The 18,018-nt window shown below is 42.3% G+C and overlaps 1 non-coding gene across 1 annotated transcript; it reads left to right on the top strand.

Annotated features, from left to right (window-relative positions):
• The first annotated feature begins 1,962 nt into the window (after positions 1–1,962).
• Positions 1,963–2,033, top strand: TRNAG-GCC (transfer RNA glycine (anticodon GCC)). The gene has a single exon. It is a non-coding gene; the product is annotated as a tRNA-Gly (tRNA).
• The last annotated feature ends 15,985 nt before the right edge of the window (positions 2,034–18,018 follow it).

Raw genomic sequence — 18,018 nt, 5'->3', positions numbered from 1 at the left:
GCAAGTTCGGTACTAGTCCCTCTAGGATTTTCCAGGTGTATATAATCATGTATCTCTCCCTCCTGCGTTCCAGGGAATACAGGTTTAGAAACCTCAAGCGCTCCCAGTAATTGAGGTGTTTTATCTCCGTTATGCGCGCCGTGAAAGTTCTCTGTACATTTTCTAGGTCGGCAATTTCACCTGCCTTGAAAGGTGCTGTTAGAGTGCAGCAATATTCCAGCCTAGATAGAACAAGTGACCTGAAGAGTGTCATCATGGGCTTGGCCTCCCTAGTTTTGAAGGTTCTCATTATCCATCCTGTCATTTTTCTAGCAGATGCGATTGATAGGATTGATAGGAATTTGCCCTCATTATGCCTGGTAATTAGAGTGTTGTCGATCTTAATGTTAATTTGCGTATCTCCTGCTCTGCTACCAAACATAATGTAGTAGGTTTTGTCAACGTTAAGCGTAAGTTTATTGGCTGTCATCCAAGTCGATATTTTGATCAGCTCCTCATTAACAATGGTGTTGAGGGTTGCAAGATTAGGGTGAGAGATGACATAAGTCGTGTCGTCAGCAAAGAGAATGGGGTTCAGGTGTCGAGATACGTTTGGAAGATCATTGATGTACATGAGGAAGAGCAGGGGACCAAGGACACTTCCCTGCGGAACTCCAGTATCAAGTGGCTGTGTTGTTGATGCTGTGTCTTTAATGGTGACATACTGATACCTATTAGTAAGGTAAGATTTGAAATATGCAAGCGCATGGCCTCTTATACCATAATGGTCAAGTTTGTGGAGTAGGATGCCGTGGTCTACTGGAGTTTACCTGGAGAGAGTTCCGGGGGTCAACGCCCCCGCGGCCCGGTCTGTGACCAGGCCTCCTGGTGTCAAAAGCTTTTCTTAGGTCAATAAAAATTCCTAGTGGATATTCCTTATTTTCCAATGCTGTGTAAAGCAGATCTAGCATTTTTATAATTGCATCGTTAGTGCTTTTATTTTTCCTGAATCCAAATTGGCAGGGGTTGAGTGTGTTTTGTGACGTTATAAATGAATATAGTCTCCTGTGCACGAGTTTCTCAAAGATTGTGGATAGCAATGGTAAGTTTGATATTGGCCTATAGTTGTTTAAATCTGTAGGGTCACCACCTTTATGTATTGGTGTAACCCTTGCCGTCTTGAGTAGTTTCGGGAAGGTGCTAGTTTCTAGTGACTTGTTAAAAAGCAATGAGATAGTATGCGAGAGGACATGGGCCACTCTCTTGTACAATAATGGTGGGACATGAGACCGATTCCCTGAGTTATTTTTAAGTGACTTTATAATCTCGGTGACTTCCGTGGGCTCAGTTGGAGCAAGATAGAAGGAATTTGGGAAATTCCCAACTAGGTAGTGAAGCGAGAGCTCTAGCCACCAGAGCCCGACTATGAGGTTCCCATTGACATTTCCATTTTCATGTAATCCTTCAGATTAAGCAGCATACATAAGGGGGATTACCAACAGACCCCTGGCAGTCTTCAAGCTGGCACTGGACAAGCACCTAAAGTCGGTTCCTGACCAGCCGGGCTGTGGCTCGTACGTTGGTTTGCGTGCAGCCAGCAGTAACAGCCTGGTTGATCAGGCTCTGATCCACCAGGAGGCCTGGTCACAGACCGGGCCGCGGGGGCGTTGACCCCCGGAACTCTCTCCAGGTAAACTCCAGGGAGGTGTCGGTTGAGTAAGATATTCTAAAGCCTGATGTAAGTAAGTTAGTTTATTTAGGCACAGGTTCACATAAGCACAGTTATCATACGCAGTGTAAATTACCTAGGATAACACCCAAAGAAGTAAGACAAAGTGACTTATTTACACTGGGGGGGATGAGCCCTTGCAGAGATAAGCCAGAGCTAGGTCGTGAAAAAAAGGGGATTTACTAACAAAGTCCTTGTGCAAATAGAGAGAGAAACTGATAAGAAAGATCAAGATTGCAGTGCATAAGGTACTAGCATCGGTGGTTCAGTGGTAGAATTCTCGCCTGCCACGCGGGAGGCCCGGGTTCGATTCCCGGCCGATGCACATTATTATAAAAAAACGTATTTCAGTATCATAATACAATATTTATAGAGAGATGGATGACAATTGAGTATGCAGAAAGCTCGTAGTTATGCAGAGCATTTCAGGCAATGGCAATAACCTAGGTAGTTTACATTATGTATGATGATTGTACTTATGTGTTCCTGTACCTAAATAAATCTGCTTACTTTCTGACCTCCCTTGCCAAGCCCCAGAAAAATTGGACGCCCACATCCTCACCTGTGTTCAATAACCGGCTTCCCACCAAAACCGTTAAAGAATTATCCGTAGATCGGAAAAATGAAGCTGATTAAAATTGAACTGTTATTAGTTGTACCGCCTGAGCTGCTGGTACACCCCACCCATGTTCATCCTGTCAGTGGTGGCGCAAAAATCAGGATTACAAAGTTCACAATGGGTCTGTCAGACCCCATTGAGCACTGTTACACCACTAAAAAAATATTAGTAATTTTGTATTTTACAATTACTTCATGTTGTTGTACACAGTACAGTAAGGAATATAATCTAAAAAATATGTATTTCTTATTACCACTGAAAGAAATAAAGAAAAACATTGACCATAACAGGGTTACAATCTTTATTCATCTAATCTAATCATCCATAATCTGACACCCAATCAAAACCTATTGGAAAGTAACTGCCTTTATTACACAGCATCACAAGCCAGCAGATTTAGATTTTGCCACCGAAGTGGCTAGTTTATTGTGCACCCCATATCCATCCTGTGGACGGTAGCGCGAGAGCATATGGATACACAAAAGGCCTAGGAACTAGGCCCCAAAGGGTTAAAAGGAATACATATGGATTTATATCTACATATCTATAGTTCACTTATCTGTTACAAGCAAATTTAGGAAATTTGCTTAGTATATCTGGTATCTTATTTTCATTAATAAGATATCTTGACATGTCACATAGGTTATTATACTGTCTGTCTCTGTATTCCTCAATGAGCGGACAATTAAGCACATAGCGTTCAAGAGAGTGACCATATGCCTGATCACATAATTTACATTTAGTTTGATCATCATCTGTGTGTCTCCCAAGCTGCCAGAAGTACTTGTAACCAAGCCTAAGCCTGGCCACTACAACATCAGTCAGTCTGTTCACATTGCAAGTTGCTCCATAAACATACTTATCTACGTTCATGTTATCATAGTGGGTTATAGATCTACTCAGGCTTCTAACTGCATTCCTATAACAATCATTTTCATTATTTACTTCTCTCCTAATATTATTCCTAATGCTAGACAGAGTTATACCTGGAGTTTACCTGGAGAGAGTTTCGGGGGTCAACGCCCCCGCGGCCCGGTCTGTGACCAGGCCTCCTGGTGGATCAGCGCCTGATCAACCAGGCTGTTGCTGCTGGCTGCACGCAAATCAACGTACGAGCCACAGCCCGGCTGATCAGGAACTGACTTTAGGTGCTTGTCCAGTGCCAGCTTGAAGACTGCCAGGGGTCTGTTGGTAATCCCCCTTATGTGTGCTGGGAGGCAGTTGAACAGTCTCGGGCCCCTGACACTTATTGTATGGTCTCTTAACGTGCTAGTGACACCCCTGCTTTTCATTGGGGGGATGTTGCATCGTCTGCCAAGTCTTTTGCTTTCGTAGTGAGTGATTTTCGTGTGCAAGTTCGGTACTAGTCCCTCTAGGATTTTCCAGGTGTATATAATCATGTATCTCTCCCTCCTGCGTTCCAGGGAATACAGGTTTAGAAACCTCAAGCGCTCCCAGTAATTGAGGTGTTTTATCTCCGTTATGCGCGCCGTGAAAGTTCTCTGTACATTTTCTAGGTCGGCAATTTCACCTGCCTTGAAAGGTGCTGTTAGAGTGCAGCAATATTCCAGCCTAGATAGAACAAGTGACCTGAAGAGTGTCATCATGGGCTTGGCCTCCCTAGTTTTGAAGGTTCTCATTATCCATCCTGTCATTTTTCTAGCAGATGCGATTGATACAATGTTATGGTCCTTGAAGGTGAGATCCTCCGACATAATCACTCCCAGGTCTTTGACGTTGGTGTTTCGCTCTATTTTGTGGCCAGAATTTGTTTTGTACTCTGATGAAGATTTAATTTCCTCATGTTTACCATATCTGAGTAATTGAAATTTCTCATCGTTGAACTTCATATTGTTTTCTGCAGCCCACTGAAAGATTTGGTTGATGTCCGCCTGGAGCCTTGCAGTGTCTGCAATGGAAGACACTGTCATGCAGATTCGGGTGTCATCTGCAAAGGAAGACACGGTGCTGTGGCTGACATCCTTGTCTATGTCGGATATGAGGATGAGGAACAAGATGGGAGCTAGTACTGTGCCTTGTGGAACAGAGCTTTTCACCGTAGCTGCCTCGGACTTTACTCTGTTGACGACTACTCTCTGTGTTCTGTTAGTGAGGAAATTATAGATCCATCGACCGACTTTTCCTGTTATTCCTTTAGCGCGCATTTTGTGCGCTATTACGCCATGGTCACACTTGTCGAAGGCTTTTGCAAAGTCTGTATATATTACATCTGCATTCTTTTTGTCTTCTAGTGCATTTAGGACCTTGTCGTAGTGATCCAGTAGTTGAGACAGACAGGAGCGACCTGTTCTAAACCCATGTTGCCCTGGGTTGTGTAACTGATGGGTTTCTAGATGGGTGGTGATCTTGCTTCTTAGGACCCTTTCAAAGAGTTTTTATGATATGGGATGTTAGTGCTATTGGTCTGTAGTTCTTTGCTGTTGCTTTACTGCCCCCTTTGTGGAGTGGGGCTATGTCTGTTGTTTTTAGTAACTGAGGGACGACCCCCGTGTCCATGCTCCCTCTCCATAGGATGGAAAAGGCTCGTGATAGGGGCTTCTTGCAGTTCTTGATGAACACAGAGTTCCATGAGTCTGGCCCTGGGGCAGAGTGCATGGGCATGTCATTTATCGCCTGTTCGAAGTCATTTGGCGTCAGGATAACATCGGATAGGCTTGTGTTAATCAAATTTTGTGGCTCTCTCATAAAAAATTCATTTTGATCTTCGACTCTCAGTCTGGTTAGCGGCTTGCTAAAAACTGAGTCATATTGGGACTTGAGTAGCTCACTCATTTCCTTGCTGTCATCTGTGTAGGACCCATCTTGTTTAAGTAGGGGCCCAATACTGGACGTTGTTCTCGATTTTGATTTGGCATAGGAGAAGAAATACTTTGGGTTTCTTTCGATTTCATTTATGGCTTTTAGTTCTTCCCGCGATTCCTGACTCCTAAAGGATTCTTTTAGCTTAAGTTCGATGCTTGCTATTTCTCTGACCAGTGTCTCCCTGCGCATTTCAGATATATTGACCTCTTTTAGCCGCTCTGTTATTCTTTTCCGTCGCCTGTAAAGGGAGCGCCTGTCTCTTTCTATTTTACATCTACTCCTCCTTTTTCTTAGAGGAATAAGCCTTGTGCATACATCGAGTGCCACCGAGTTAATCTGTTCTAGGCATAAGTTTGGGTCTGTGTTGCTTAGTATATCTTCCCAGCTTATATCGGTTAGGACTTGGTTTACTTGGTCCCACTTTATGTTTTTGTTATTGAAGTTGAATTTGGTGAATGCTCCCTCGTGACTAGTCTCATTTTGTCGGTCTGGGGCTCCACGCATACATGTCTGAACCTCAATTATGTTGTGATCTGAGTATATTGTTTTTGATATGGTGACATTTCTTATCAGATCATCATTGTTAGTGAAGATGAGGTCTAGTGTATTCTCCAGTCTAGTAGGCTCTATTATTTGCTGGTTTAAATTGAATTTTGTGCAGAGATTTAAAAGCTCGTGTGAGTGTGAGTTTTCATCAGAGCTGCCTCCTGGTGTTATTACTGCAACAATATTATTTGCTATATTCCTCCATTTTAGGTGCCTTAAGTTGAAATCCCCCAGGAGCAAGATGTTGGGTGCAGGAGCTGGAAGATTTTCCAGACAGTGGTCAATTTTTAACAGCTGTTCCTGGAATTGCTGGGATGTTGCATCCGGAGGCTTGTAGACTACCACAATGACTAGGTTTTGGTTCTCGACCTTTACTGCTAAAACTTCCACTACGTCATTTGAGGCATTAAGCAGTTCTGTGCAAACAAGTGACTCTGCAATGTACAGGCCAACCCCCCCCTTTTGCCTGTTCACTCTGTCACATCTGTATAGGTTGTAACCTGGGATCCATATTTCGTTGTCCAAGTGATCCTTTATGTGGGTCTCAGTGAAAGCCGCGAACATTGCCTTTGCCTCTGCAAGCAGTCCACGGATGAAAGGTATTTTGTTGTTTGTTGCTGGCTTTAGACCCTGTATATTTGCAAAGAAGAATGTTATCGGACTGGTGGTATTGTTGGTACTGGGGGGGGGGATTTTTTTTCCGGCATTAGTATCTGTATCTGTTGGTTTGGAGTGGAGGCCATCGACTGTGGTTCCACTCTAGGAATGACTGGATTTGGTGTACGATTTCTGCCATTTCCTGCCAGTTTTTTTTCCTTCCTGGCACTAAAAAACCTCTCCCTCTTGAGTGGCTGTGGCTACCCAGGTTTTCCCATGGCCTGGATGTTTTGTATCTTTTTGTCCCCTTTAGATGGTATGCCTGGCAATTTAAGTTATAGCACAGTCTTTCCTGTACTGAAGAGGTACACATTTCAGGGTGAAAAAGCTTACAGGAAGGGAGTTTGCATTTTCCTGTTGTCATATGGGCATGGCATTTTCTAGGGTGGTCATAGTTGCATGTCCCATCTGTTTTTCCAGATTTCCCATGCCAGCAGATACCAAGTGCATAGTATGTGCACAGGCTTGGTTTCCGCTTGCCTTGGGTTTCTGTGACTGTATTCCCTGTTGGTGCATGTTTCCCTGTCTTACTTCTATCCTCCCTAGCACCAACAATGGAGCTCCCACCAGTTGTTTTTGGTAATTTATCCTCACTATTGCTATTGGAGTCCTCTTGTTTGCTATTTCCTGCGGTATTTCTAGTTTGCAATATTGGTTTTATCTTATCTTTGACTACACTTGTTTCCCTACTATGGCTCCTGTCCCCTATGAGGTCATTTATATGTATTCCTTCCTGCGTATAATTCCCGACTACCTGGACAAAATCTCCAGCTTCACCATTACTGTCTCCCAGGACAGTATCTCCAGCTTCACCATTTCTGTCTCCCAGGACAGCACCTCCAGCTTCACCATTACTGTCTCCCAGGACAGCACTATCAGCCCCACATTTACTGACTACCAGGACATCACCTCCAGCCTTACAGTTTGTGACTACATGGCCAGTATCAAGGGCAGTACCATTCAGCCCAGACTTTTTATGTTCCCATCTTTTGTAGAAAGCTTCCAGGTTTTCTATGAAAGCAGCTTTGATGTTGTCCTCTTTTAATACCCTTGTGATTTTAGTCCACAGATTTTCCTCATTTGGGCATACCCAAAAACACTTCTCTGTTTTACGCAACATGTTGCGTTTTAACAATAACTCAGTTTTCATATGTCCACAGATTTTCCTCATTTGGGCATACCCAAAAACACTTCTCTGTTTTAATACTGCTTGTAGCTAGTTCTGGGATATCTGCACAAGGGGCGTGACACCAATTTCCACAAAAATGACAATTTATCCATGTGGAAGCCCGTTTGTTTGACTGACCACAGACTACACACAGCTTCATAATGATTTGAATGGTTGATTTACTGCAATTCTACTAGCAACCTCTTGAATATTATATTAATAACCTTAAATGAAGCTCTAGCTATTTGTATTTCTGTTTCTAACTCTTTTTGTATATTGGACAGCTTACCGTCACGTTCCTGATTTTTAATGTTTGTGTTTATAAGGGCGCCTACAACCCCATCCGTTTACAGTCTGCTTTATTGTCCAACGAAACTGTTTGAAACCAGTCCCGGGTTCGGACCAGTCAAGGGTTCGGACCAGTCAAGGGTTCGGACCAGTCGATCTGCTCTGATCAGTGGGTCACTTATTTAAAACATACTGGTCGGTGATTTGAGCTAACACATGAAGGATCTACTGGAAATTATCTACCCGAGTAATATGTGATTTGACTGATACAAAAGTATAACTTGCGTGTTGAAGAGCCGGTGATATCTGGCAGCTCCTACAATGACTACGGTCGACCTCCTTGTTTATCAATCGCTGTATCTGGCTTTTCTATTTTTTTTTTTTTTTTCTGTCTCCACCACAATAAATGCTATATTATCACTATAGTTGACTGGTGCAAATTTTGGAGGAAGGACGCTTTTTCTGTAGTAATAATTGCTTCTCGTTGTGTATATTGCGACCGCTGGTAACTACAGGTTATATGAAATTCACAGTAACGTCTCGTATTTCAAGAAAAAGAAACTAATGAAAGTCACTCCACTCCACTAAGTACCATTATAATACTGGTTAGTTACTACTACAACACTGTATTCTGCTATTCACTGGTATCACTAGATTATATGCGAGTACACTAGCAAGCCAGGAAGATTATTAAAAACAGCTGACCTGTGGTAAGTTTCTGGCGACTTCTGGCACCTGCCTCTATAGGCTTATCACTTCATTTACAAATTCACCTGTTTTCAAATGACACTTTAGCCTTTATCATCAATATACTAGGGAGCCACTGTAGTATACACTATACACTATGTATACTCAATGTTATCAGGGAGACTTTCTTTCCTCTGACACGAAAAGTTCAATTATTATTATTTTTTTCCACACGGGACACAGGCCTATGATTCCCCTCTGGCAGTAAACTCTGCTAGGTAGTGCACACTAATTCTCCTTTTTTGACTCAGTATATAATGTTTTCCGCCCAAGATTGGTTCCAGGCGCTAGAGGGATGTATCGTATAGGATTGATGACACAAATTAAAGTTCTAGCACGTAAGAGCGACCGTGAAAACACGAGATAACCCGGAGCACAACGAGGCACGCTGACACGCTGACACACACACATTCTCCTTCTGGGTACTCTTCTTGGCTAACATATCAACTTTATCATGAAGGAGTAATCCAATGTGTGATGGGATCCATAGCAATTGTACATTAATTCCTTTGTCCCTAATTTTTGAGTATCTATACCTGGCTTCTCCAATGAGCATGTTGTTGGAGTCATCATATGAGTCAAGAGCCTTCAATGATGACATAGAATCAGTAATGATGACAGAGTCAAGCTCAGTGTCATAGGTTAGCTTTAGCGCCATTAGGATTGCAAACAATTCAGTTTGCAGTGTAGACGCCCAGTTGTTAATTCTTATGCCTAACTCAACAAATTTATTATGGTTCTTAACTAGGGAGGTGGCAACAAGAGCAGATGCAGCCCTGCCAGAAGACTCCTGTTTAGATCCATCAGTGTATATAACTTGTGATAACTTATTACTACCAGCTAGGTGAGAAATTTCTTCTTGAGCAGTTGCTCTAACAAGAGATTTAAGGAAGGGATTACTAGCAATGAGCTTCTTGGGAGGGACTTGTAGGTATGTGATATTAAATGAACACATCTTCCATGGAGGGGTGAAATGCTCTTGTTGCCTACAGTGATACAGTTCATGCAGGTTATAAAACTTAATGCAATTGCACGTTTTCACAATCCATTTAGATCTGTGTGTATTTACCTCTATACACTTGGTAAGATTCACTGTGACAGTGTCTGGTTCGTTTCTCAACATTCTAATACCGAGTACAGTGTTAATTTCAACAATCCTATCACTGATACTAGAAATACCAAGCTCCTTCCTCATGTTAAGAACTTTTGTAGATCTGGGACATCCAAGAATAATCCTGAGAGCTTCATTTTGCATTAACTCCAAGGGTTGGAGAGAACTTTCTCTAGCTAATATCAACATGGGAGCAGCATAATCAATTAAGGACCTAACATAGGCTATGTACATCATTCTCACGATTCTCACATTAGCACCATAGTTGGAATTATAGCCAGCAACAGCTTTGAGAGCATTTAGCCTAGCTTTACATTTCTTGTTTAGTTGTGGTATAGTGGATTTGTTAAAGGGTACATCTACACCAAGATATCTGTAAGTTTTAACGTAGCTAATGATTTCACCCTGCAAATAGATGGGTGGGGGATGTCGTTTGCTTGTTAATGTCTTTGTTTTAGAGTAGTATTCATGAAACTGAACATTATGCAGGAGTAAGCTTGTTCACAGTAAAAATACAAAGCGTAAGTTACACACTCACATCACAGATGAACATTGCAATTTGAAATATTACTGGGAATTTAGCAGTAAAGTTTCAGTCTGAACGAGAAAATGTATTAGAAAATACAACAATGACACTAGGACAAGCAACTTAATTATGTAACCGTATTTAATAGTTCAGTTACACTGAGCAGAGCATGTATTACACTGATTTATCAAATGTAAGGAGTCACTACACTGAAGTACACTCTGAGCCTTTTAAAGTCTTAATACAGGCTTACAAATGACAATTAACTGTTGGGGAAAGCAGCACTTAACACTTCTAGCACACATATGACAGATGAATGTTCACTGTGTAAGCTTACTATGTTTATAAGTGAACCTCTGGCATGTCCCACTCAAAATGTCAGCACTGCAATGCTCGTCAAATTGTTCTTAACTAAGCCACTACAGGAAACACTGGTATGCCAGCAGCACTGTAGAACGTATACACAGACATGCTGGGCCCTAGGACAGCTATAACTGCAGGCTGCCTTAGCTTGTTCTGGTTAGCTTTTAGTGCTGCCCTCAAGCTTGCTTGACTGTGCTCGCCAAGCCCGCGCCAACCACCCAGACACCTGCTTGCAGCAGGCAGGCAGGCACACAGGAGACACTCGCAAGATGAGCGGAGTGCGGCACAGAGGACACGGGCACTCAAGCACACATGTGGTCTGGCAAAAAACCGCCTCTAGACCACAAGCAAATAGAGGTGAACGGCTGAGTTCCAAATCGAGGAAGGAGAAGGGACAAGGAAGGGATATTCACCTCGCTAGACACAGGCAATATGGGTGTAGTGGCCTGCAGGTCGCAGTGCAATTTTCAAGGTCATTCACTGGGCCCACAGTCGTCTCGAGAGTTACCAACCCTGTACTACTTGTTAATTACTCCAAACCCACAGCACTTAACACATCTAGCACACGTGTCTTGGAATGACAGACAAATTTTCACTACATAAGAACTAGTTCTCACAACACCGAAGGTACGGCTGGAACACTGTAGAACGTTCACAAAGGCATTCTGGGATTCAGAACAGATGTAGCCTTGGCCTTCACTGGCTGGCTTGGGGCGCTGTTTGGCCTGGATCAGCTAAACTCGCCCTTATCCCATATGTAGATAATGGCGACGAGTTAAGGGATACCGGTGAATAGGAAAGTCGAGGAAGGGACATTCACCTCACTAGACACACGCAGTATGGGTGTAAGTGGCATGCGGGTCTTATAGTGCCATTTTCAAGGTCACCCAGCAGGCCAGACATTCCTCACTCATTTTAAGCCTACGTAGGTACTGATGGCAGCACAATGTCCTAAGTCAGCGTAATCGACTCATGCAAATAGTTACAACAAATCTGCAGCACTTGCGGAACTCACATATTCGAGTACTAGCGGGGCAGCAAAATACACTCTACACTACACGTCGTTGATAGAGGCGAACGGCTGAGTTTAAAGGCGGAGAGTTGGGGATACAGGAGAACAGCAGGGGTAACTGAGCACGCACATTCACCTTTCTTCACATAGTCAATATGGGCGAAAGTCTCAGGCAGGTGATGCAGTGCCTCGCTCAAGGTCACAGGCTGAGGCAGACTTCTCAAGAGTTACCAAACACTGCAATACTCGTACAGATTGTTAGTCACTCCAAACTTGCAGAACTTCTAGCACACGTGTCTTGGAGTGAAAGACGAATTTTCAGTGTGTGGACACCTGGGTTACCAACTCACGTAGGACTGCACACTCGTCGTTATTCCTCAGGTTGGTAAAGCGATGAGTTCTGAGCATTTTGAGAGGCACGAGTAGCAGTGGACTAGCAAAATTCGCCTCTACACTGTATGTTGATAGAGGCAAAAGGCTGAGGTCAAATGAAAAGCAGAGGGGAAGCAGAGGCCTGTAGGTAGTGTCACATTTGTTCAATGTGGAAGTAGGTTGTGCCCAAGAATTAGGCAAGCGAAGAATTCCTAAGTATTAAGATCCCAAGAAGTTGCAGTGTCTGGACCTATTAATTAAATGAAATATACATACGCCAGGAATACTGGTAAATATATAAATTTGTGGACTGTATATTAAAAATAATAAATGGTTATATATATACACAATTAAATAACAGAAGGAAAATATATCTTAATATCACTCACCAATTTGACTGGAGATTAATGTGTATCATACTCAGAAAACCTCACTCTAACTAAATCTATGAAAATAATGCTGGCCAGAATTACACACAAATCTAGAGAGCTTATCTGAGGTTCCTGGAGCTGTCTTGTCCAGTCGTCTGATATCTCAAGTTATGCAGGAATGCACATCCACCAATTTCGCCTCCTATTTGAGAGGTGTCAACACAATTTTAACCTCTAGAGCACGAAAAATTCTTCCCATTACACCAACGTTTGTACAAAATTCAAAACCAAGATGCCGAGTCTCCTGCCCAGACGCAGGCTTTCCGTTTTCTATGACAAATATTAAATACAGTATAGGCCATCTATTTACCTATAAATTACCGTATTTCCGGAAAATATATACAGTGTTTTCCACAAAGGTTTTCATAGAGGTGTCTCTGAAATGTTGGATGTTTGGACACTAGGATATAATGCTCCAGCGTATGGTGGCGTCTCTGTCCACACACCGGCGATAAATGACATGCCCATGCACTCTGCCCCAGGGGCAGACTCGTGGAACTCCGTGTTCATCTAGAACTGCAAGAAGCCCCTATCACGAGCTTTTACCATCCTATGGACAGGGAGCATAGACATGGGGGTCGTCCCACAGTTACTAAAAACAACAGACATAGCTCCACTCCACAAAGGGGGCAGTAAAGCAATAGCAAAGAATTACAGACCGATAGCACTAACATCCCTTATCATAAAAATCTTTGAAAGGGTCCTAAGAAGCAAGATCACCACCCATCTAGATACCCATCAGTTACACAACCCAGGGCAACAAGGGTTTAGAGCAGGTCGCTCCTGTCTTTCCCAACTATTGGAACACTACGACAAGGGCCTAGATGCACTAAAAGACAAAAAGAATGCAGATGTATTATATACAGACTTTGCAAAAGCCTTCGACAAGTGTGACCATGACGTAATAGCGCACAAAATGCGTGCTAAAGGAATAACAGGAAAAGTTGGTAGATGGATATATAATTTCCTCACAAACAGAACACAAAGAGTAGTAGTCAACAGAGTAAAGTCCGAGGCGGCTACGGTGAAAAGCTCTGTTCCACAACGCACAGTACTCGCTCCCATCTTGTTCCTCATCCTCATATCCGACATAGACAAGGATGTCAGCCACAGCACCGTGTCTTCCTTTGCAGATGACACCCGAATCTGCATGACAGTGTCTTCCATTGCAGACACTGCAAGGCTCCAGGCGGACATCAACCAAATCTTTCAGTGGGCTGCAGAAAACAATATGAAGTTCAACGATGAGAAATTTAAATTACTCCGATATGGTAAACACGAGGAAATTAAAACATCAGAGTACAAAACAAATTCCGGCCATGAGGCCTGGTCACAGACCGAGCCGCGGGGGCGCTGACCCCCGGAACTCTCTCCAGGTAAACTCCAGGTAAACACTTTGCATTTTGTTATTGACATCTCCATACAAACCAAACTGCCAGAGATACAGACTAGCGTTAGTCCAGCAGTAACAGTATCTTCTAATTTAATGACCTTAGTTACTTTCCTCAGAGATATATTTAATCTGATTCATTTCATTATGATGGATATTGACCTTTAATTTTGGTTCTTCGCTTTTACGGTACTTATTGTGTCTGTTAAACACTGGTCTTTTCTGCAGAAATTTTAAGTCCACGATTATCACACTGTCTGTATACGATTTAGTGTTGTTTACACTTCCTTATAGATTACTACAAAAATGGTTCTACATGACCATAATTTTTAAAGGGGTGGACCGGTAAGCCAGCGGAAGGCCTCGGTCAGATGACCAAAAGCTCCAAAGGCGGGTCATCATCTGACTAAGACCCACGTTAGGAAACATTTGTCCTGTTTCCTGACGAACCTTACCTAACCTAACCTAACTTCACGATGCGTTTTAGTATGCACAAGAATATCATCAGCATAGCTAATTGTGATACTGCTGGGTGTATCTGGTGTAGATTTAAGCAAGGCACTGAGTAATACATTAAACAGTGTAGGGCTTAATACACCGCCTTGGTGAGTGCTAGTTTAATATGTTTATTATGCACCCCATACCCATCCTGTGGGCGGTAGTCAAAAGATTACAGAGGTACATAATGGGTCCAGGGACTGGACCCCAAAGAGTGCCAAGTTGCATTTTATATCCCTGAAACAATGCAACTGAGTTATGTTAGTGAGATACCCAAGTAACCACTGTAAAAGTCCACCTCCAGCCTTATGTTATCTAGTTCATACAAAATTACTTATCTATTTGGAGCATTGAAAACGTTTTTAAAATCGAGAAAATGGTGTATTTGTGCCTTGCGTCCCCATGTACAGTTAAAAATGTTGCGAGACAATCTTGTACACCTTTGTCATGTGTGAATCCATTAATATAGGGTGACATGTACTCTATAATTCTGTATAGTAATCTGTTTAGGGCCTTCCCTTTAAACGTGTAGTTCAGCCAGTTAGCGAGATGAGCTGCAACACATTGTTGATTAGGTTTGGGAACTGGCATAATAATATTATTGGTCGACGAGGAAGGTAAATGATCCAAACAATAACTCATACTGTACAGATCTAATATGTCTCAGTAATCTAGTGATGTCATGGGTGATACAGTCTTCCCCAGGGACTGACTTTGTCACGAGTGAGGACAGCATCTAGTTTATATTCGGTATATAGGATATCACACTCATCCTGTTGTTTGTTTAATATAAACAGGATATGATTACGTCTATCATTGGACTTTCTTTCTAAGCTCTCCCTGATATGTAGTGGTAACATGTATATGACAGATGAAAGCTTGTGTATCTATCAAGAATTCCCTCGTAGATGTGTGTTGGCTGATTTTTATAAATAATCTGGACATCATCATATGCTTCTTAAATTGAAAATAATCGTCTTACATTGATATTTGTGCTGGAATCACTCAACTTTTTGTGTCTAGCATTTAAGTAGCTAATTAACACAGTAGGCTCAATGTCTGGACAAGCTGAGAATAAGAGATTAAAATAACGACAAGTTGCAAAACAAAGACATAAACCCAGAAAAGTAATTTTATTAAATAACCACAGTAATCCTGCTCTTTTGTGCTACCGCTCAGAAAATGACCATCGTGTGCACAACAAACAAGTCGCTCAGACGACACAATGAAGGACACAGTCTTTGGCCTCAAAGAATCTCATGAAAAGATTCACGAGGACCGCGTTAATTAGGGACCCTATGATCATATCTGGATGTTTGCTTCTTGCAAAGCTGGTTACCTGAGAAACATCTGTAGTTTACGTACGACTCAATGAAGTCAATGAGTTCTTTGGTATCACAGAAGGATGGCAACAGTTTGGTCCATGGAAGAGTTGAGGAACAACGTTCAAAGTGGTGAGTTTCTTGTCCAGTGTGATAATAGTGGAAGAAGACCAAGCTCCCAGGACCGAAACGTTTCCAGTAAACATATCTTCGTGATTGTATTTTGTCTTTCTCCACCACTTGTCGGCATCATTCTGCAGTCAGAATGATAACAAATTCCCACTACAGGCAGCACACTCCACCAATATTCAAAACTCTAAACCTACTCACCATACAAAACATCCATACTTATTACTGCACCTACAACATACATAGAACACTTAAGTCGGATATAAACCCTCCCCTCAAACGTCTCCTTACCAACCTCAACAGAACACATGACCATAACACAAGGCACAGATCACTCTTTGATGTTCCTCGTGTCCATCTCACACTATGCAAAAACTCAATGCACATAAAAGGCCCTAAAATCTGGAATTCATTACCTGTAAATATAAAAGAAACACTGTTTATAAATTCAAGTCTCTTCTCAAAAATCACTTACTCACCCACAACCAAATAAATACTGAATAATTTTATCTTATAAATTGTATCTCATAAATGTTTCTCATAATTGTACCTCAGAAATGCTTAACCTTAGACTCAATCAAACTTTGTTATTTTTTAATTACATTACCTAACAGAATACTCCACTCTACTGATTGCACAGCAACACAGTAAATGACCATATGACCTGTCTTTGTAATACTCATTTGTGCTTAATTGTTATGTTTACAATAATGTTTTACCACTGAATATATCATTGCTTAGTTAATCTTAAGTTAATTTTAAGCCAGCCCGTGATGTTATTCATACAAGGGGCTTTGGCATGCTGCACTTTACTGTATTCCTTTTTTACTTCTCTGTATCATGTTCAAATAAATAAATAAATAAATAAATAAATAAATAAATAAATAAATAAATAAATAAATAAATAAATAAATAAATAAATATCCAGTGTGGCAGTGTCACTGATCCTGGATATGAGACGGCCGGAGTGCCGCAGGTGTCACTGTTGAAAGTGCCAAACAAACTGGAAAATGTTTTACCAGAGCCCGAAAAATTGTGACGAAAGCTACCAGTAACTGAGGTGACTAAACTACAGACCTGTATCACTAACGTGTATAGTATGCAAGGTCATGGAGAAGATCATCAGGAGGAGAGTGGTGGAGCACCTGGAAAGAAACAAGTGTATAATTGACAACCAGCACGGTTTCAGGGAAGGAAAATCCTGTGTCACAAACCTACTAGAGTTTTATGACAAGGTGACAGAAGTAAGACAAGAGAGAGAGAGGGGTGGATCGACTGCATATTTTTGGACTGCAAGAAGGCCTTCGACACAGTTCCTCACAAGAGGTTACTGCAAAAGCTAGAGGATCAGGCACACATAACAGGAAAGGCACTGCAATGGATCAGAGAATACCTGACAGGGAGGCAACAACGAGTCATGGTACGCGACGAGGTGTCAGGGTGGGCGCCTGTGACAAGCGGGGTTCCACAGGGGTCAGTCCTAGGACCTGTGCTGTTCTTGGTATATGTGAACGACATAACGGAAGGGATAGACTCAGAAGTGTCCTTGTTTGCAGATGATGCGAAGTTAATGAGAATAATCAAATCGGATGAGGATCAGGCAGGACTACAAAGAGACCTGGACAGGCTACAAGCCTGGTCCAGCAACTGGCTCCTTGAATTTAACCCTGCCAAATGCAAAGTCATGAAGATTGGTGAAGGGCAAAGAAGACCGCAGACACAATATAGTTTAGATGGCCAAAGACTGCAAACCTCACTCAAGGAAAAAGATCTGGGGGTGAGTATAACACCGAGCATATCTCCTGAGGCGCACATCACTCAGATAACTGCTGCAGTATACGGGCGCCTGGCAAACCTACGGATAGCGTTCCGATACCTCAGTAAGGATTCGTTTAAGACTCTGTATACCATTTGCGTCAGGCCCATACTGGAGTATGCAGCACCAGTTTGGAACCCACACCTAGTCAATTACGTCAAGAAATTAGAGAAAGTGCAAAGGTTTGCAACAAGACTAGTCCCAGAGCTACGGGGATTGTCCTACGAAGAAAGGTTGAGGGAAATCGGCCTGACGACACTGGAGGACAGGAGGGTCAGGGGAGACATGATAACGACATATAAAATACTGCGCGGAATAGACAAGGTGGACAAAGACCGGATGTTCCAGAGAAGGGACACAGACACAAGAGGTCACAATTTGAAGTTGAAGACTCAGATGAATCAAAGGGATGTTAGGAAGTATTTCTTCAGTCATAGAGTAGTCAGGCCGTGGAATAGCCTAGAAAGTGACGTAGTGGAGGCGGGAACCATA

Source organism: Cherax quadricarinatus, chromosome 28 (assembly GCF_038502225.1).
Source record: "Cherax quadricarinatus isolate ZL_2023a chromosome 28, ASM3850222v1, whole genome shotgun sequence".
NCBI lineage: Eukaryota > Metazoa > Arthropoda > Malacostraca > Decapoda > Parastacidae > Cherax > Cherax quadricarinatus.
This window is presented reverse-complemented; position numbering and strand designations above follow the sequence as displayed.